The sequence below is a fragment of the Triticum aestivum genome, chromosome 3B (assembly GCF_018294505.1).
Source record: "Triticum aestivum cultivar Chinese Spring chromosome 3B, IWGSC CS RefSeq v2.1, whole genome shotgun sequence".
Lineage (NCBI taxonomy): Eukaryota > Viridiplantae > Streptophyta > Magnoliopsida > Poales > Poaceae > Triticum > Triticum aestivum.
The window spans coordinates 676,337,290-676,359,467 of record NC_057801.1 but is presented as its reverse complement, the minus strand read 5'-3'; the positions used below and the strand labels follow the sequence as shown (position 1 = coordinate 676,359,467).

Here is a 22,178-nt window from a genome sequence, read left to right as displayed (position 1 = left end):
GTACTGGTGCGGAGTGTGCTCAGTGCACTGCCCACCTTCGCCCTGACGGTGCTGCGCGCGCCAAAGAAGTTAATGAATGAGGTCGACAGGGTGCGGCGGCGCTTCCTGTGGGCACAAGATGAAGAGCTCAGCGGAGGTAAATGCAAGGTCAGCTGGCCCGTGGTGTGCACTCCGATCGATCATGGAGGTCTCGGAATCCTGGACATGTCACGCTTCAGCAGAGCGCTCAGACTGCGCTGGCTTTGGCTGTCCTGGACATGCCCGAACAGGCCATGGATTGGCATGCAGCTGCCATGCGACGACGGAGACAGGGCCCTCTTCTCGGCCTCGACAACGGTGACTCTCGGCGACGGAGCAACGGCCACCTTTTGGCATTGCTCCTGGACAGGATCGGGCAACCTCAAGACTGCCTTTCCATCACTGTTTAAGCACTCAAGAAGGAAGAACAGATCGGTCAGGGAGGCGCTAAATAACAGCACCTGGCTCCAGGACCTTGCCCATGGAAACACACAGCCTATATGGGAAGAAGCAATCAGATTGCAGAGATGGATTCAGTCCAGGAGCATTCAACTTGATGATCAACAACCTGACACAATCAGATGGAAGCATGAGGCATCAGGCAAATACTCAGCTAGCTCGGCATATAGAGCGCAGTTCCAGGGCCTGATCAAGTCTGAACTCAGAGACATCGTTTGGAACTCTTGGGCACCGGCACGTCTGAAGATGTTCATCTGGCTGCTGCTCAAGAACAGGCTCTGGTGCAATGATCGTTTACAGCGAAGGGGATGGCCAAATGGATATTTTTGCCAGATGTGCTTTAGAAACCTTGAGACCTCGCATCACCTCTTCTGGCACTGCCCGATATCTAGAGCGGTCTGGACAAAGGCTGCGGAGGGTCGTGGTTGCTTCTCTCTGCACCCATCAACATGGCAAAACCAGAGCAAGCCAATGGAGATCATTAGACTGATGACAAACGGAGAATCAGCACAGCACAAGAAGGCCCTCAAGACGATGCTCATACTGATCCTCTCTGAGCTGTGGAAAGAGAGAAACGATTGCACTTTCAGAATGAAGGTGGCCAAGCCAGATGACATACTAGGAGCTGTCAGAAGAACTTTTGAGCTTTGGCGACAAGCAGGAGCAACCTTTCTGGAGCACCCTTTCTGGGAACCTCCATGAGATAGCTAGTTTTCTTTTGAATGCTGATCACAGGTTTTGTGACCTGTCGACAGCCCTTTTCTCTTTCTTTTCATTATATCCTTGATCTTATGATCACCTCATCTTTTGTATTCCCACATGCTCCCTGCTATCAATCAATACAAGCCAGCCAGCAGCTGGATCTTTCAAAAAAAAATGGTTCAGTTAGACACTGTGCTTCTTCTTGGTGATATCCACTAATTTTTGTTAGGGATATATAAAGTTCTTGATAAGCTGTTGAGAGAATTCATATGCCTCTCAGTCCTATTTCTTATATTATGATACTTTTTTTAACTGACTCAATGTAACTCACACAATATAACTTCAAGCAAATAGGCTCAATGTTCAGCTCCAAGGAATAAGCAGGCCAGCGGACATGCATCCGCTGACATCCTTATTTCTTGTGCAAGCTTGATGGATGTGACAATGCACATCAGAAATGGTTCATTCCGTGTAACCATATGTGATGCAAGTCACCTCACACTCCAGCGGCTCGAGCGTATCACATCGCACACGATCATGTTTTGGCAATTATCGCACACACTTACCAGCTAACCTTGTGTGATGAGGGGTGGTAATAGTCTTGCTCTGTAGTAGTGTGAAGATCTGGAGGACGCAGGCCATGGCCTCCAGTCTGCTGGTCCAAGATCTGTCTCCTTTTTTTCATGTGTCTGCCTTTTTTTATTTTGAAAGCCATGTGTGTTTTAATCTGAAAGTTGTGAGAATTTTTCTGTAATTTGCAAGGAATTTTTTGGAAGTTGTGAGAATTTTCTAAAAGGTTTGCAAAGATTTCTGAATGTTGTGTCCAAATTGATGGAAGTTGTGAGAATTTTCTGAATGTTTCATCATACACATTACAGTCAATTATCCATTTCGTTCAGCATGGTGGCCAAGATGCGGCAGCCCCATGCTCTGTTCCGATGGGCCTCCTCTGCTCGATGGTTGACGCTGGTTGAGGTTCGTACTTCTATGGTTCGCATGTTCTTAGCCGCTGCTTTGGATTAATTTGTCATGCTAATTTCGCATGTTTGCCTTTTCGTTCATGCGCAGTTTGGTACGGTTTCCTGTTGTTGCTTGTGTCGAGCCATGGGTCCGTCTCTCCTTCGCACTGAGGTTAGTCCACTCCTCTTGTGCTTGCCTATAAAATGTTTGATGAAATGCGTGTGTGCTGCTCGATAAAATGCGTGTGTGCTGACGCCTGTTCTACGGTTCAGCGTAATTCTCCTGTCGCTGGCGCTTCTTCTTCTCGTCCGTCCTGCTGCTTACCAAAGTGCTTCTGCTTGCTGCCTCAGGTAAATAGGCCGTTCTGTTGCTTCTATGACCGTCGAGTGTTCATTGCATGCATGTGTGTCGTTGTGCTCTGACCGGTTGTTTTTTGTGTATTTCGCAGGTTGTACGATCTCTTCTGTCACTGTCATTCGACTCATTAAGGTTTCTTCTTTTCTTTCTACTACATGTGTGCGTGTTTTACTTTCAGTATCTTCTATGTCATGCTGTCTGCCTTGGTGATCTTTTAAATATCTGTATTTTGTGCTGATCGTTTAAATGTTCCGGATATGGTTGGGCGTTGTGTGTTGTTCGTTCTCGGTGCTACTTATATTTCGTGTATGCGTGTGAACAGGGTGTGTATGCTTGTTTCCGTTGTTATACCTGTTTTGGAGGCTGTGGGTAGCTCGATGCGCTTTGCCGTCCCTTTCATATCTGTGTGTAGTCGGAGGATGGCTCTGTTCTTGCTGGTGTAGAACTCGAGCTCCCATGGGACAGATCTGGTCCTATGGAGAAGCTTGATGAACAAGCCGAGGTGCAGCTACTTTCAACCCCTCATGCTATATACCCATATATACACATGTCTCCCACTTGATTGGTTTTGTCTCACGCACGAGGCAAGCTCTGGTGGTAAAGCTGAAACTTCATCACCTACTGTTGAAGAAAAGGATGATGACAATGACCAGGCTCAAGTGACCAGAAACAAAAGGTGCTACTTTTTATGTTGTCCATCTACCTACGCAGCCACCTAAGCTACTTCCCGTGCCAACAAGACCAAATAAACACGAAAATAAAAAGAGTTCTTTGGTGTACACTCATGCTACTCTGAATAATTGCTGCAGAATGAAGTGGCAAGCATAGAAGAAATGCAGAGCCAGTTTCCCTCGGATACAGTGTATTACACTGAGTCTGAGGATACACAACAGTCTATTGAGGTTGGTTATTGCAATTAAAAGGTTTTTACTATAGATCTTACTTCTTTAGGCTTGTCTTCTCTTACTGCATGCTCTTAGTTACAAGTTATGTTGGTTAATATTGATCATTTCGTGAATTAGATCAGTTCTTGTTGCTATGACCTGGGCAATGAACAGCAGATGCAGTTTGCCTCATTTCTAATGTTCCCTGTAAACACTGTTGTGAATGGAACATCTTGAATTGATCACTGCTTAATATGCACTGGAATTCCTTTTTTTAGATATAATTTCCTACAATGCATTTGTTGCTTCACGGAATTTCGATGGTTGCCTTCAGTAATGTCAGACTATTTATTGTGGGCGTCTTTCCTATGCCAATTTTCTTTTCTATAGCAGCCTAGCAGGCATGGTTTACCCATAGGTTTCTGTTATTCTTATGTTTTGGGTGTCAAATAAATTGATGTCATTTTAGGCTATGCCTTACATTCTTTTCATACTCTGCAAATTAATAGCATCCATTTAAAACCACAGGCTACTCTACCATCGGTGAAAATCCCCAACAGAATGATGTTGGATGTCCTTTTAGAATCTTTGGGCCTGCCATTGGCAGCACAAGAGGATTGAAAGGTTTTTATATGAATGTTAAATCTGCTTTCCTCAATAATGGTCCAATAAAACAAGTGTACGGGGAACAACTTCTTGGCTACTAGAAAAAAAGGCAAAGAGAAAATTTGCAAGCTCAACGAGGCACTATATATAAGGGCTAGCGACCAAGAGCTTCGAACAAAGTTAGACCAAAGTTAGACCTGTCTCAGTTTCAAGAGATATTCCTTTGAGAAGAAAATCCAAAAGTTCAACCTGCTAGTTGAAGTGTATGTCGACGATCTGGTTATAGCTGAAAATAGCATGTTTGTCTATCCCTAGCCGCATAGTCGGTAACGCTTTGAGCATGGTAAGTCGGTTATGTACTGACTACTGTCAAAGAAAATATATCCAAGAAGGTGCAAATTGCATGCATCATCAAAAAATTCTCCGCTCAGTTTCTTTTTTTATTGGTGGGGATCCGTTCGGTTTTCTGATCGCAGTTACGACAAGTTCTGTCCAGGGCAAACCACCGAGATAATTTGATCCGATTGTTGTTGTGCAGTGGAAGACGCAGTTAGACGTGCATGTGCTAGACAGCACATCAATCAAGCTACCTGCTTGTGTGCTTCCTAGCTTTGCATATATGTGCGTTGTGCTTGGCAGCACATCAATTAAGCTGCGTGCTTGTGTACTTCCAATCTGAGTTTGCATATACTGCCTTGCGCTTGGCTAAGGGTCTAACAAACAATATATGCACAGGTATAAAAACATTTTGGCACAGAATCAAGGTGTGGCGACTGCCACACCTTGCCCACTGGAGTCCTCCGCCAGTGCTCCCCACCCACCCATCATAGTCGGGCAAGCCTACATGACGATAGGGGACGGCGGGGCTAACCATCACACCCGCTATGGCTTGAAGGGGTACTCATCGCGCCTCGGACGGCGGTGTCGGTCCTTCGCGGTTCTCCCAATTCATTGACGACGGGTGTCCCTTTGTGCGTGCTTTCCTTGATGCAGATGAATCTGGGTGGTGGTCGTCGTCGACTTGTGCCAGACTTGGGCAGGGGCCCTCCTTCACCCGATATTGTGAAAGAGTCATCCTCGACGGCTCTTGTGACTAGCTTTGGCCGGCATGGGCCGGGGTTGTGGCCTTGTGCCCTCGCGTGCACCCATAGCTGTCCCAAATCGCCAAATCTGACGATATTGGTTGGGGGGAGGGGGACACCGGTCCCGTCTGGATCTCACTGGTGTGGCCCTCTTAGTTGTCATGGTGGCCTCGGTTGTTCTTCTTGGTGGATGTGAGCGTGACGCCTTGTTTTCAGGTGGGATGTGCGTGGTAGGCGGATTCCAGGTCAAGATGGCAATGGGCCTCGAAACGCGCGCCCCCATGGGTTTTTACCCTATTAGGGGACGGGGATGGGCACCTTTTCATCCCCGTGCGCGGGGCTGTTGTTGGGCACATTATACAACCCGACACGTTTCGTGGGTTTACACCCGTTTCCGTAGTCCCCGAACCTGAAACCTTGCAATACCCGTGAAATTACATTTTTTACCAAGCACTGATCTGGCCCAACCCAATGCGACCGAGCGGAGCCTGAGCGACCCCCAGCGTCGAGGCCAAACCAACCCTTCCCTGGATGGCCAGTATCACTCGCTCTTTCCCCTCGCTCGAGCCCTCAACTCTCTATCTCCCTCAGAATACCTAAACCTAAACCTAGGACCCCAGCCGCCGCCTGACTCGATCCCATCTTGCAAGAGCCGCCGACCATGATCTGCGTCGGCTAGCCTCCTCCCTCCACGTCTTCTCCACCGCCGCCGGTCTGATCTGGAGAAGGGGAACCGCTGCCGGTGACGAACCCCATGGTGGCCTCTTCACGTCTCAAGTCGGGTGAAAGGGCGCCGCCGCCTGTGCCGCCGGCGTAGTCTGCATCCACCAGCCGCCTTCCTCTCTCTACTACAACTACGCGCGGCGATGGTGGAAGGGTAGCAGGTCGTGGCCTTCGTGGAAGAGGAGGCAGAGGGCTTTCAAATCTGATTCTCGAACTTCCATCCAACTTCAATGTCCGCAAGAAGTTAAAAGACAAGGTGAGCAACCCCGATCTCTCACAATCTGAGATGGATGGTGCTAGGGTTTGTGATGGATGATGTTAATTTTCTGTGAATTCGTGGATTAGATTTGCTAGGGTTTGGTTTAGACTGTAGTATAGGGTCTTTTTTCATGAAAGTTTCAGAAGTTAAGTTGAAGCTAGTACACTCCTGTAGGAAAGAAACAAAATAGATTCGGAATCCTTGTACAAACAATATGCAGTGTGTTTTTTCTGGTCATCATATTGCAGGCTACATGTACAAATTGCTACTGTTTTAGTAGACTTGCAAGAAATACATATAGTAGAGTCCAAATTGCTACCGCCACTATGTACACCAAATCTAATAATTCTATTTTTATTCTTTTTGATAGGTTAATTGATTCATTGACGACACCGTCAACCGAAACTGCAATTGTGCATTCAGTTACAAGTAGTGTGCTTGAATTTGAGGATGTGGACGAAGAATTTGATGAATCCGTCGATTATGACGCAATGTTTGTTGAAGAACATGTTGAAATTACGGATGAAGAGGAAGCTGCGGATGAAGGAGATGAAGAGGAAGATGAGGATGAGGATGAGGATGGAGAGGAAGACGGGGATGAGGATGAAGAGGAAGATGGAGCTGAGGAAGGACATGCAGTTGGTTCTAAGAGAAAGCTCACATCAATTGTCTGGGTTGATTTCAAGAAAGTGAAGGTCCGTGGGAGATGGAAGGCACAATGTCTTCATTGTAAGAAGAAACTTGGAGGGGAATCAAAGAATGGGACAAAGCATCTTCATGTTCATTTGGTGGCTTGTACTATTTGAGCCAATCTTCTTTGAGGTTCAGTTCTAGTAGCCATGGAAAAGTTTCGGTGGAGAACTATACTTTTAACCAAGTTTTTGTTAGAAAGATGCTTGCTTCCATGATTGTGCTGCATGAGTACTCCTTATCCATAGTTGATCATACGGGGTTTTAAAGATTTGTTAGTGCATTGCAAACCTTGTTTACTATGGTGACAAGAAACACTATTAGGTATGTCTTATGCATCTATGAATTATTCTACTAATATGTTATGTTTTGTTTAATATATTCAATGTCTGATTTTCACCTCTTTATTCATAGGAGGGATATTTTGGACGCTTACAAAGTTGAAAGGAAGAAGGCTATCGAGTAGATGGCTGCAAATCGATCAAGGGTGGCTATCACTACTGATTTATGGACGGCTGGCAATCAAAAGAAAGGATGCATGGAAATCACGGGCCATTTCATTGATGACTCTTGGAAAATTAGGAGTGTTATCATGAGGTATATGATGTTATTTTATCGATAGTTGTTTTTGTAGTACGTTCTTTGCTGTTGTTTTTATTGATATTTGATGTTGTAGTACATTGTTTGGTGTTGTTTTATCGATATTTGCTGTTGTAGTACATTGTTTGGTGTTGTTTTTATTAATATTTGCTGGTGTAGTACATTGTTGGTGTTGTTTGTATCTATAGTTGTTGTTGTAGTACATTCTTTGGTGTTGTTCTTATTGATATTTGCTGCTGTAGTACATTGTTTGGTGTTGTTTTTAGGGTTAATTATCCTTTTGCCCTCAGTGGTGTCCATGTGCTCAGTTTTGCCCTCAGATGCAAATTGTCCTCAGTTTTGCCCCTAGTCTGAGCACAGCAACTACGACGAGGCCAAACGGCCATATTTGAGTCCATTCCGTCCGCCGGCGTTAGTACTTGTGGGTCCGGAGCTTACACGTGGGACCGCGTGGACGTGGGTCCGGAGCTAACATGTAGGCCCATGCAACTAAATCCCCAAATCATTCTAGCTCACACCCATCCGCCCGGCCGGCTGTCCTGTGCCACCGCCGCCGCCGCCTGCGCCGCGGCCAGCACCTGCCCCGCCACCAGCTGCACGGCCTGCCCCGCCGCTACCTCCCTGTGCCTACGCTCCACGGCTCATTGTGACGCCCACCACCTTCCTGCGACGCCACGAGTGGGGCGCCCGCCACCTGCTCGATTCGTGGCGCGGCCTCCTTCCGTGCGCCCGGCCAGAGCGCTCAAAGGTGGGGGGCTGCTGGAGCTATTTGAACTAGGAGGAAGAACCCTAGGGCGAAATGGTGAGCAGCGGCGACCCCGGAGTATTTGGCGAGGCAGGCATCGGGCCGGAGATCTGCCGCGTCCACGACTGGGTTTCCGAGGGGTAAGTCTCGCCTCTTGTTTAGATTGAGCTTAGTTGTGCATTTGAACACTCGATTCGAGTAGGTTTGCCCAATTAGTGTGCTGATTGCGTCTCTGTTTTTCGCCGGTTAGGATGGAGTTGCGGTTTGCTTTCATGGTGCACATTAGAAGGGACCGATACATGTTCGATGCAAAGGATAAGAAGAAATACCAAGGAGGTTTTGATTATCGGTTGCCAATGGCTAGTAATTGGAGTTTCAGACAATTTGGGGAGGTAATTTGTAGCCAATATCCTTGGGGTTTGCTTGATGAAGTGGTATACAAATACTATGATGGGGAAAAGAATTGGGTGACAGTTAGTAATGATGAAGAGCTAGCTACCATGTTTGTTAGGCATAAAGAGAAAGATAATTTTCATGTGAGGCTGCAAGTTGATGTGCTTGAGCAGGCATTTGGACCTAGGATGGCGGGTGCAACATCTCGGGGAGAATCAAGTCGTCGTAATGGCATCTCTAGCCAGAACAGTTCAGTTGGTGCACGGCGACATGGTGGCTCGACAAGTGTGGGCAACAGCAGTAGGGTCCCCCTTGAAGTGGAGCCTGATGGCTACAATTCTGGGGTTGATGAAGAGAAGTTATATTCTGATGTTATTCAAAATTTATGACGGGCACCTCGGGCTGAAAACCAAGATGAGGCTCACAATGCAGTCCGTGTGGATGATGACGCGATGGGTGAGGACGAAGACCTTGCAGCTGTTGAATGGGACCCTTTGAACCCTCAAATGGAAGAAGGTACAGTTTTTGCATCCATGAATGAGTGTAGAAATGCACTTGTGACATACTGCATCAAGGTAGAACGTACTTTCAAAGTTGACAAGAGCGATCAAGTACGATACAGAGTGCACTGTCCGACTGAGGGTTGTCCATGGAGGCTACTTGCATCTAAAATGCGGAATAGCACTAATGTTCAGGTCAAAGTGAACCCTTTTAAGCACACATGCCAAGAATCAACCCTTAGGAAGGATATAATCAGTAGAGCCAAGTCAAGATGGGTGGCAGAAGAAGTAAAAAAGTGGGTGAAAGAAAACCAGCAAGTGGGTCCAAAGGAATTGCAGAAGAACATCAAAGATAAGTTCAAGATAGATTTACCATACATGAGGTTGTTCAATGGTAAACAACATGCTATGGATTCTATTTATAGTAACTGGCAGGAAAGTTTTCAATTGTTGTATTCATTCAAAGGTGAAGTGGAGAGGACAAGCCCAGGTAGTATTGTAGATATTGATCACCACACCATGGAGTACACATTCAGGGGAGTGACAAAGACCAAGGAATGTTTTAGAAGGGTTTTTGTCTGCTTTGAGGCTTGTTGCCGGGGTTTTTTGGCAGGCTGCAGGCCTTATTTGGCTATTGATGCCACTTTTCTCACAGGGAGGTTTAAAGGACAGTTAGTAGCAGCTTGTGCAGTTGATGCACATAGTTTTGTATTTCCAGTTGCCTATGGTGTGCTGGAGACAGAGTCTGAGGAGAGCTGGACTTGGTTTTTGCATAATCTCCGCTGGGCTATTGCACATCCCAATGGGTTGGTCATTCATACAGATGCCTGCAAAGGTTTAGAAGTGGCCGTGGACAATGTGTTCCCTGGAGTAGAGCATAGGGAATGCATGCGTCACCTTGCTGCAAATTTCATGAAGAAATTCAAAGGAAAGGTGTATACCGACAATTTATGGCCAGCATCTTTGACATGCAGTGTGAAGAAGCACAACTACCACTTGAGGCAGTTATACATGAATCCCAAAGTGAAAGAATACTTGGAAACACACCACTCCAAGTTATGGGCCAGAAGCCAATTTAGTGAAGTGAGCAAAGTTGACTATGTGCATAATAATCTAGCAGAGTCTTTCAACTCAACGATCCGGAAACTAAAGGGTCATTATGTGGTGGATTTGCTTGACAGGATAAGGATAGAATACATGCAGAAATTTTATTATCGTGCAAGAATAGCCGAGGCAAAATTCATGGGCCACATTATCATCCCTGCCGTGATGAATGAACTGAAGCAGAAGACAACAGGCTTGGAAATGAACATGACGCTTTGCTCGGGTACCACAGCAGAGATATCATATTCGGATAAAGAGAAGAGGGAATGGAGATATCCAGTGGATTTAGAAGCTAGAACTTGCAGTTGTAGGCAATGGCAGATAACTGGGTTGCCATGCATTCATGCCTTGTTTTTCATCACTTCTCTCCCAGGTCCAGCAGGGAACATACAGCAGTATGTGCATGATTACTACTCTGTTGCAAGGTTCAAAGCCACATATGCTTATGCCTTGTCTGCTATGGAGGGAAAACAACAATGGGACATGGTGGACCCTGGATTCAAGCTTTGCGCTCCAGTTCTGAAGAGAGCAGCAGGTAGACCAAGGAAGAGTCGAATCAGACCTCGCAGCGAAGGAGCTAGACTTGGAGCGAGGAAGCGTAAGTGCACAAGATGTGGTGGGTCTGGTCATTTCGGTAAGTATTGTGATGACACAGTAGATCCAGCGTTCGAAGAGAGTTTCGATGAAGGCTTCGATAAAAATGTTGGTCAGCAGCCGGTTGCCTCAACAGATGATGAAAATGATGGTCAACAGCCGGTTGCATCAGATGAGGATTTTGACGAGGTTCCAAATGATGATGGTCAACAGCCGCATGATTTTGACGATGATCCAAAATATCCTCCAAATAATGATTCAAGTGAGGCTCCAAATGGTGATCCAAGTGAGGCTCTAAATGGTGATCATGGTGATCCAAGTGAGGCTCCAAATGATGATCCAAGTGAGGCTCCAAATGGTGATCCAAGTGAGGCTCTAAATGGTGATCATGGTGATCCAAGTGAGGCTCCAAATGATGATCCAAGTGAGGCTCCAAATGATGATCCAAGTGAGGCTCCAAATGGTGACCAACCTTCTGTTGTTGTGAGTTCTGCTAGGTATGTAAATCTTGCAAGGGTCAAATACTACTATACATCTATCACTTGACATGATCTCATTACCGTTTATGTTTGGACCCTTTATGTTTTGCACAGCTCTATGGTAGGTTTGAAGAAGACGCGCAAGGTACCGACAACCAAGAGAAGAAGAGAAGAAACAATGAGCACAAGGTGCGCGAGGAGCAAAGTGATGGCAAGAAGCTCAAGGAACAGACAGAAGCCCCAACGCTATCTATGAACAATTATGAAACATTATGAATAAGGAATGATGTTGTATTATGAAACATTTATCACTTGACATGTTGTATTTCTGTTGGATGATGTTGGACCTATGTTAGAAGTATGTTTGACATGATGTTTAAATATCTGTTGGATGATGTTTGAATGAGCACATGGTTTTTCCTTTTTTTTTTGATTTTTTTGAATTTTGTTTTACTCATTTAAATTCTGGTCAAACCTAACTTTGACCAAGATTTAAACAAGTCTAAAAAATCAAAAGGAAAATCTAAGCCTGGATACTTCTTAGTCAATCCAAAATGAAGTTGTGGTGAGGTTGTTGAAATTTTCATGAAAAATGTGCTAAAAAGAGGGGTCCAAAGGTAGGGTAAACGGCCTCATTTCTAAGCAAGGTTTTTTTTGACCTTATCTAAATCAGCCAAATAACTTTCCTACACATATATTCTATATGTACAGACTATGTGCGCTGGTTTTTCCATTTTTTGATTTTTTTTTTAATTTGTTTTGCTCATTTGAATTCTGGTTAAACTTAACTTTGACCAAGATTTAAACAAGTGTAAAACATCAAAATGAAAAACTAAGCCTGGATCCTTCTTAGTCACTCCAAAATGAAGTTGTGGTGAGTTTTTTGAAATTTTCATGTTCATTTCTCCAAAACACTTCTCTTCACTTCATACAAGAGAGTTTGAGATAATCGAGATATCATACAATACACATGAACTTATCAATTAAATGTATGTAAAGCTTGTTTATCAACTTAAATCGTTAGAATATGACATAAGAGGACTATGTGCGCAGGTTTTTCATTTTTCTGATTTTTATATAATTTATTATGCTCATTTGAAATCTGGTCAAACATAGCTTTGACTGCTCCAAACCCCTCCCAAACCCCGCTAACCCTAGCGCTGAATAAGGACAGTTCATCTAACCCTAGCGGCGATCAAGGGCCGTCGATCTAACCCTTCTAGAAGGAATCTGCGGGGAGGAGGGGGGCGATCCGCGAGATGCAATCTGATTGGCTGGGAGATTGTTTTTTTAACAAATATCGGGCGCGCTCGATGGACCGTTGGGCCGTCTCGTTGTCTGGGCCTGAAACCGCGGTAAATAGCCCGTCTCGGCCTTTTCAGGCCTTGCATGCATGGAGGTGGCTACGTGGGTTTGCGCATGCGCGGGAGGCGGCGACGTGCATGCATGCGAGTGAGGCGAGCGAGGTGCGCTAGGCAAGCTAGGCTAGCGAGGCGAGCTAGGTGGTTCAGGGCAGTGGTTCGGGGAAGCGATTCACATGCACTGCCCGGTCAAAGATGCATCGTTTTCGTGCAAAAATTTAAGTGTGCAAAACATAACGGATACACACACGTGTTCGGATTCACACACGCACCATTCTCATTCTTTCTCTCTTCCTCTCCCACCCACAGGCCTATAAATGGGGTGCCTCTCTTCCTCTCCCACCCACAAGCCAGATCCGATCCTCTCCAACTTCAAACACCCAAGCGACCGAGCCCTCCCCAAGCGAGACCAAGTGAAGAAGATGCAGTTCAACGGGCCGACCTTCAGCCGTCCTCCTGTGGTGCCGGAGCTGCGCTACCCACCGGGCGTGCTCGTGGAGAGGGAGCTCCGTGTGTGGGCTATTTCAAGGTGGAGGGGTTCCGTCGAACTCACCCGCGCCTTCCTCAGAGCCGGCTATGCCCACCTCCCACGGGGCTCGCCGAGGATGTTCACCCTCAACGAGGTTCGTGACCGCGGCGGCATCCTCCTACTGCTCACGGTCACCTTCACCAACCCATTTGACGCGCGCGAGCTCCTCGGCCAAGTCTTTTGGTGCGGCTGCGAGGCCATCTTCTTCACCATCTACAACATCTACACCAACTACGAGCGCATCTTCCCCGCTCCAGGCCAGATGCACTCCCTTCCCTACGACGAGGAGGAGGAGGTGTGAAGATGAAGACGGTGTTGAAGGGGCGCGCGCGGCCAAGGTGGAAGAAGGAGGTCAAGATGAAGATGTTCAAGCCCGGAGTCAAGCTCGTCATGTTTGGTTTTTTATTTTGTTGCTTTTCTATGTCGTGTCGTGTCGTGTCATGTTTCGTCATGTGTCCGTGAACTGTCCTGAACTTATCTAAGTTATTGTAATGGTAAGGTGTGTTCCATCTTATTATGTGTGTTAAAAAATATTCGTGCCCAAACTTATCATTTCTTCCCTAAACAATTCATGAAGTTCGAGAACTTGTGGTTTTCGGAGGGGGTGAGAAGCCCTCTGTTTCATTCAAACAAAAAGTCATGAACTAACATGCAAATTTATTCCCTTTAAATCCTAAACCAAGTGCCACTCTAACCCTAAACCAAGTGCCACTCTGACCAAAATCATGTGGTAGTGCAACATACATTTTCAACCTTCCAACCCTCCAAAATTTAAGTGCAAAACAAAAGAAAACCACTCTCACGCGTGTGCAAACATTCACGATCTCACTATTTTTTTAAAAAAAAAATCACAGTCTCACTATGTATACCTTCCTTCCCTACCCATGTCGAAGTCTTGCCATCTGTCCTAGCGGTTACCAGCGCAGCCCTAAACACCACAAAACCACGCGGTCCTGGGTTCGAGTCCCCAGCCGCACCAATTTTTTGTGCATTTTCCACCCTTCATTTTTTTAGACATATTATGTTTTTCTCAATGTAATGCCCTTAAAAAACGTTCATTTATTTTGGCACCTGGCGTAAACCTCTACCAGAGCTGAGGCACATTTTCCATGACATTTTGGTCTTTGATTTAAATCACGGTGTATTTGAATTGGATTAATTAACAGCTCCAAAAAATTTCTAACCTTAATTGTTTGGCTCCGGAATAATTCAATTAGCTTCCACAAAAAGTTTCAGCATTATGATTTACTGCCTAAATTAAATCAGAATAGAAAACAGAAAAATACGCAAGAAAACCCCTGAATGGGCCTAATTGGATGCAGTTGGCCCATTAGTCTAGCCTGCACTTGGCTCTACGCTCTGAATTTGGCCCAAGAGCAACCTTTTTTTGGACAGAAAGGCAGAGCAGAGAGCTGCATTTCATTGATCAAAAGTTTCTGAATTCCTAATTTCTTCTCTTTTTTTCCAACATATTTAAATGTTGGTCACTTCTTCTCTTTTTGTTTCAACATTTAAACAACTTTAACCAACATTTAAACTAGGTGAATTTCTCAAACAATTTCAAGATTACAAATTCCTTCACAATTCATGCCTTTCCATACATTTTCAACATTACAACCAGTGCGATTACCATACCTACAAATGCCCAAAAGTATTTGCAAATGGGTATTGGTAGTGCTTGATCTTCAAGCTTCCTAACCTTCTTCTTCAACATCCTAAGCTCAATAGCTAGCTCTCTGTCAGTGCGTGCTTCGGCATCCATCTCTTCTTCCGAAGCTCGTGGTGTGGCCACTGCCGTTCGTGGCAGCATGCGCAACCATTCTTCATGATCTTCTTGCAGTTCATTCATCAGAGTCTTGGCCAGAGCATCGACCCAAAGAAAGAAGCATGTCACCTACATGAACACCAAACAGATCAACCCATTGCTCAAACATCCCGACGACAAAAATGGTGCAATTGCCCCGATTCTTACCCTATTCTCGCTGCACACGTAGAACGGATGATTCTGGTTCCTCAGGGTCTGAGAAACCCTTCGATCAACGCCCGCCCGGCACCACGGACAGACGAAGACAGGCATGTCCACACGCGCCCGGCTCTGCATCCGCGAGGTGGCGCGGGAGCTTGAGGAAGACATGGAGCTCGGAGCCGAAGGGGATCTCAACACCGACGCGCCCTCCACTGCTAGCTTCCCACCGCCCCGCCCTCCACAGCTAGCTTCCCGCCGCCGTGCTCTCTCTCTCTCGCCGTGGTCACCGCCGTGCTCTCTGTCGCCGTGGTCACCGCCGCTGTCGCCCGCTTATATAGCACACCCGCCAACTGCTCTCTGCTCAACGGCTCTTTGCTGGGTCCCACAAGCCACGCGTGCAACGGTCTGAATAAAATTGGCCGTTTCTGCCGCCTGGTCCCACCTGTAAGGGCCGAGTCAAAAGGTTGACCTGACGGAGACGGCAGAGTTCACGGAACGAGTCGGTGCGCACGGACTAGGGGCAAAACTGAGCACAATTCGCATCTGAGGGCAAAACTGAGCACATGGACACCACTGAGGGCAAAAGGATAATTAACCCTTGTTTTTATCAACATTTGCTGCTATAGTAAATTGTTTGGTGTTGTTTTCATCAATATTTGTTGTTGTATAACATATGTTCATTGCATTTGTAGGTTTATTTATGTGCTAGCTCCTCACACCGCTGAAGGTATAGCTGAAGAACTTCATGAATCATTGATATCTTGGAATCTTGATGAGAAGCTATCAACGGTGAATGTTGACAATTGTTCTTCAAATGACAAGACAATTGACTTGTTGGTGAAGAGGATAGGGACGGACAAACTCATGTTGCAAGGTACCTTGACTCACATGCGTTGTTGTGCCCACATTCTGAATTTAATTGTCAAAGATGGCTTAGATGCTATGCAACCAGCAATTGAAAAGATTAGAGATAGTATAGCTTTTTGGATTGCCTCACCAAAACGAATAGAGAAATTTGAGGAAATTGCTAAGTTTCAAAAGGTCAAAATAACAAGAAGATTAATACCTGATTGTAAGACTAGGTGGAACTCAACTTACACAATGCTTAGTGTGGCTCTACCATATAAGGTCGTTTTTGAGCAATTAAAGAAGGTTGAGTAGCAATAAGAGAGTCTCCCTTCTAAGGAAGAATGGACATTTCTATCGATGTTGTAGAAAGGTTGCGGCTGTTCTTTGAAATCACTGAAATGTTTTCCGGGACTGATTATGTAACTGTCAACATCTATTTTCCCAAGATTTGTGAAATTAAAATGAACTAGTCGTCAACCCGTGCATTCGCACGGGCTAGTTTATAACACACTAAATATATAAGTATTGCAACTATATCCTATGTTGAACATATGCTATCAAAAATTATACTAAATATTGCAAATATTGTTCTTGGTCACTGGTAGGACGAAATAGGTTATGGTTTACCGTTGTAAAAAACATTGTTGTTTTAGTTTTGGATATGGATGTAGTGCTGAAGGTGCAGCTTGGGCCACTATTTTTCATGTAAATATTAGTAATACTTTAGAAACTAAATGTAGTTTGAAGTTCTATCTTGACCTGGCAAATGAAAACAACTTTTGTTAATTATTGAGATAACTAAAGTTTGAATACACACTTTAGGATGTCATTTGGTTGCAGCTAACCGGTATAAGATTTGATATAATTTTTTCTAATGATCTGTGCACGAACAGATGCAAATAACACAATATTTAGTGCATATGATTTTTTTTCACCACTTAGATGTCTTCAATAATATTTTATATCAAAAAATATCTTTATTATTGTAATTTAATTCCATATAAATGAAATAAGTAGACGGATGTTGAAGAAGCTTTTAAGTTCCAGTACTCAATATCAAGTAAAACTGGACATCCTTGGTCACATCGGTAGTACATCTCAGAATCTATCACTCGTGAATTATAAGCATTACAAAGTATAATAGTAAGACCGTCTCAAAAAAAGTATATGATAATAAGAAAATATGACACATAGTTGAGACGCAAAATTCTAGGTTGTTCTACATCTTTACTAATTTTTTATATCATGTAACTTAGGTGAGATAGACTAAGATCGCCACTTCCAATCATGCGTAAGCTGCGACCCTTGACAATTTCTTCCGACCAAGTAACTTGATCTGTTGTTGCTTTGGTTCCCGACAGCAAGTAGATTTTTTTCCTTGCGACCAATGTACTGGTTTGTAAACAAAAATAGAACTTTGTTACTGAATATTGGCGGAATGTGGAAGAATATAAATTCAGGTACTTTTATTTAAATCACCCTATTAATGTGGTAGCACATGAAGTACGTATCACAAGTATATCAGCATCATGGTTACAAAAGCTTTTGTCTAAAACGATAAAGTAGTAGAAGCTAGAGACATGAACTGTTAGTTCCACATAGGAAATAGAAATATATAATATTGGATGAAAGGCAGGAAGCATGCTCCTCTTTCTCAAACAAACTTCTCGTCTGTGTACAAAACAGTAGCATTGGGTGGGAACTGCTACTGCATGGTTAGAAGGCGTTGTACTAAGCATGTTTTCTACTACCGGCGTAAAGAAATATAAGAGCGTTTAGATCACTACTTATATTTATTTGCAGAGGGAGTACTAAGCTAGATATTTATGCATACCACATGCTAAGCTTGTGGTTAGTTGATCCATTGGTTTGCTGTACAAAAAGTAGTGAAAGAAAAGGCATACAGGATGATGGTTTCTAATAGAAATTGTATGGCTAAATATTGTACCATAAGCACGATGAACTTCACAAAAAGAAACCTTACATTGCTCCGAACATATATATAGTAACAGAAAGAAGAAAACGGCACAAGCTCCATGTGGTTTCTACATTCAGTAATAATCAATGACTAAGATAGCAAAGCAACCGTCAGCGAAAATGAGATTAAGATGTATGGACATAGATGATGGCCCTACATGTCGCCTTATACCTGATGTGAACTGTAGTTGCAATAATTTTGCTAGCCAGCTTGTAGATGTTGAAGAAAAATCTTTACAGTAAGGAAACTTCAAACCATACTTCCATGGCATGACAAATGATAGAACTCATTTCTTTATAATGAATGACTTAACTACACAAATTGTACTGTTTAAATAAGAAAATTAATGCAACATCCATGTTATGCTAATTACCACATGTGTCGCCCTGGTACTTAAGCTATTCCTCTGAATTTGCTGAAAATTATCTCACCCTCAAGATCTCTTGTAAAAAAATCAACATTTTTCGTGATTTAAAGTTCATTTTCCATAAGTGTGAAAATACAATGTTTTTCCTGCAAACAAATGAAATCAATAGTCTGTGATTTATTTTTATTAACAACAATTGTTTGCTCGTTTGGAGCAAAGGCATTACTGAACTGATTTTTTTCTACTTCGCTATAGACTAAAAAATGTAAAGAGGATGCATACAGTAGCCAATAATCTTTGTGCAAAAAAAAATACATGGTATTTAAGCTTACTTTCATTGAACCTGATGAATCATATATCTGTCTAAGATAGTTTCTTTTACATGTACAAATGAAATCCACAGTTGTAAAGTAGGTAGTTTTTATTTTCAAATGACAACATATTAGGTCTTGCCTGCATCTCCCTATAGTACTATTTTTAGGCTCATTGCAGAGTACTAATTAACATAAATAGTAAAATGTGGGAAGTACATTAGAATGACATGTGCTTTCTATATTACTACTAAGATATTTTTTGCATACTTGTATCCAATTTAATTGCACCATGGAACACATTAAGCAAATTATCTCTAGAGAAGGGAGGTAATCCTGCAGGACCATAACTTGTATTTTATAATGTGCAGGCACAATCAAATTTCAATGAAGTAGCACTCGCCACTCAGACCTTTCTAGTATTTTATATTTAGGGAAAGCTAATTCAAATATGGAACATCTAACACTCGGTACTGCCTAAACAGAAATACTATATCATTATAAATGAACCTAAAAATACTTATTCCATTCAATATTTACAAAAAAAATAAAAAACTTTATGCAGTTCATGATTATCCTCATAAGAATCTATGCAAATCATTGTAGAATTCAGTCTCTCAAAATATGGCAGTTGCTTATGTATACGAACCTAAGAGGGTGTTTTAATGGCTTGAACATTTGCACGTTTAAGAACTGCCCCGTATATATCGGAATGTTGGTATAGGAATGAGCCACTTAGGTTCTCCTGGTCCTTTAAATCTATATCAAATATCAGAACTGCTTCCGCCATCCGAATACCATGGCTTTCCCTGTTCAGAAATATGAACTAATGATTATCTACCTAAAACAAAATACGATGGCTGAGTCAATAAGATTCTCATCATAGCTTAACATCTATATTTAAAATCTGAACCTTTTGGACTATCAAGGAAAGTGTGGGTATCCATGTTCTTAAGTACCAACTAATCATATGAATCAATGTTCATATACCTCTAAAAGAAAATGAACAAATCGTATATTGGCTTATAATCCCCATGCGTTCTGATTGCAAGAACACATGATAACTCCAGCAAAGTCCACCTCCCCATTCGTCTCTGGAGCTCAACTGCTAGAAAAAGGCACACAAAACTATAAGCATAAATAGATTTTCTCAGCTCTATCCAATGTCAATAAAATGCTTCAGGAAGTTTTCATGCAACTAAACAACACAAAATAGGTCTTCATCCAATGGAGGGAACCAAATAAATTACCTCCAGATAATTTGTCAAGGCAGATGTCATGACCGTAAAGAAGTGGACTCCCAGGGTGAGATCGTTGGCCTGATGCTGTTCAGTCCTCATATGCCACATAAAAAAAATATTTAGCAACAACAGTAAGGAAAGGGAAGCATCGTTCTGCTAGAGCATACTGCTTAGAAGAATCTGAACAAACATCAGTATTGCAAAGTTAATATAAACATACAACATGCATGTGTGTACACATACAGACTATCTGCAAGCGATTTTTTTGCATCATCTTGGAAATTTACTCATACACATAGTTAGCAAAAAAATCAAGTAATAGGATAGGCAACACAAAGTAATTTAGATTTACTTTGAATCTTCATGAACCACTACTTAGAAGCATCTGAACAAATGTCAATTTGCAAAATTGATATAAACATACAACATGCATGTCTGTACACATACATACAGACTATCTGCAAGCAATTTTTTGCATCATCTTGCAGATTGACCAGCTCAAGCCATATAACTGAAGCAACATACAGGACATTGGCATCTCGATCTGATTTCGATCCCCAGAATTCCAGAAACTTGATGTGATGATGGATTACTTTTAGTCGCCCTTCACGACCACCTATGAGTACACACTGCAATGCATCTCGAACACATCCAGGCATGTATGTAAACTGTTTTCTACAGCAGGGCCAGACTATTAAAATCATCTAGAACATTATACCAACTAAAGAGTAATACACACTGCAATGCATCTCGAACACATCCAGGCATGTATGTAAGCTTCTTTCTACAGCAGGGTCAGACTATATTAAATCATCAAGAACGTTGTACCAAGTAAAGAGTAATCATCAAATACCAAGTAAAGAGTATTGCCGAGAATCATGCCGCTTTCTACCCAACTTGCAGCCTATCTCCCCTGCTTGGGTATCTAGGCAGACCAAAATAGTACAACTTCAAATTTAGTGAGCTGCATTGCATCCTTCAACCAAGGAACCGCCATTGCCATCCCATCTACCTAGTGGAAACGGGCCACAAAAATGAACCTTCTTCCTGAAAATCAGAACAGAGAGGAGATATAACGGGAGATACACATGAAGGCCAGAGGAACACGAAGTGGTTAAGATTTGGCGGCGGAGGATGCCGGCCGGTGTGAGCTGAAGTGGAGGTGCCGGCTGTAGGAGTCCAAGTCGAGGCGCCGACCAGTGGGAGAGGAGAGCCCCTTCGCATGTCAGAGGAACGACGCCGCTATGGCTGGCTGGTTGGAGGAGGAGCGGCATTCCTTGCCTCTGCATGCTGGTGCCCTACGCGTGGAACTCCGGATCGGAGAGGATCTATGGGAGAGCTGAAATATTGGGGTGGGGAGAGACCGCGAGTTCGGGGCGGTGGCAAGATCCGACCTTCCAAGGAGGCGAAGAGCAACGGGGAGCCGGCGGCCGGGACTCCGTTGTGGGCTGGCGGCGGCGGCGTATGATGGCTGCTGCAAGGGGATTTTTTTAGAGTCGCTGCAAGTAGATGAGGGAGATAGGACAGATTGAAAAATAAAACAAATCAGTTTTTTCACTTGCCCGTGGCATAGTGGGCAATTTGTGTCAAACTCTGAGGGTAAATTTACATGTCCATTGCTTTGTATTTTGTACGCGGAGTAAACACCTTAATAACTTGGTCCCACCAGATGTACGGTTCTTAATTACTGATTACGTGGTAATTTTTACGGAGTCTCAAATTAATATAGGTATAGATAGATATGAGGCAATGGTCAACTTGTGGTAAGGAGGTGATAGAAGCCATGACATTTAGCAAGGATGAGAAATTTAACAAGTATTGGACTGATATTCAAGGTCTAATGGGAATGGCTACACTTCTTGATCCTCGGTACAAAAATGAAATGTTGCTTGTTTGCTTTGCTATGTTGCATGGTATTAGTCCTTCTAGTCCAGAATGTGAGGGTCATGTTAATGGAATAATTGCCAATATATGCACATTGTTGGACGAGTGCAGTCTTGAGAGTAATGATGATCATGGACAACCATCTTCCTCATTTTCTTCTTTGGAAGCTCCAGCCCTTATGTCACTCTTCAATGAATGTGTTCCTCAAAAAAGGTCAACATCTTTCAGGATGAAATATGAGCTAGATTGTTACTTGGAAGATGAGCTATTTCCATTGTCCAAAGATAAATTTGGCGTGTTAGATTGGTGGAAAGTTAGTGGAACACGCTATCCAGCTTTGAGGCTGCTAGCACGTGATACTTTTGCAACTCCGGTCAGCACGGTTGCCTCGGAATCAGTATTCAGCACAAGTGGTAGAGTTCTAAGTGACCACGTAGTCGTCTTACCCCCAAAATCTTAGAGACCTTGATGTGTTCACAAGATTCCATAAGAAACAAATATAAAGGTGTGTCTTTCTTTACATATCATCATAAAGTT

The 22,178-nt window shown here is 43.5% G+C and overlaps 2 long non-coding RNA genes across 7 annotated transcripts; one reads left to right on the top strand and one right to left on the bottom strand.

Moving 5' to 3' along the window:
• Positions 1-1,741: 1,741 nt before the first annotated feature.
• On the top strand, positions 1,742-7,416 carry LOC123066038 (uncharacterized). 5 transcript variants are annotated; one of them, XR_006431207.1, is made up of 8 exons: positions 1,742-2,154; positions 2,248-2,310; positions 2,412-2,489; positions 2,588-2,998; positions 3,081-3,172; positions 3,306-3,398; positions 6,421-7,064; positions 7,155-7,416. It is a non-coding gene; the product is annotated as an uncharacterized lncRNA (long non-coding RNA). The 5 variants fall into 5 exon arrangements; XR_006431208.1 differs by lacking the exons at positions 6,421-7,064; positions 7,155-7,416 and adding an exon at positions 3,909-5,214 and having other exon boundaries at positions 2,588-2,628; positions 2,819-2,998; XR_006431209.1 differs by having other exon boundaries at positions 2,588-2,628; positions 2,819-3,398.
• Positions 7,417-16,894: 9,478 nt separating this feature from the next.
• LOC123071656 (uncharacterized) lies at positions 16,895-21,267 on the bottom strand. Of its 2 annotated transcripts, XR_006434483.1 has the most exons (5): positions 19,767-21,267; positions 19,507-19,621; positions 19,166-19,325; positions 18,212-18,351; positions 16,895-17,252 (listed from the first exon to the last, which is right to left on the bottom strand). It is a non-coding gene; the product is annotated as an uncharacterized lncRNA (long non-coding RNA). The 2 variants fall into 2 exon arrangements; XR_006434482.1 differs by having other exon boundaries at positions 16,895-18,351.
• Positions 21,268-22,178: the final 911 nt, after the last annotated feature.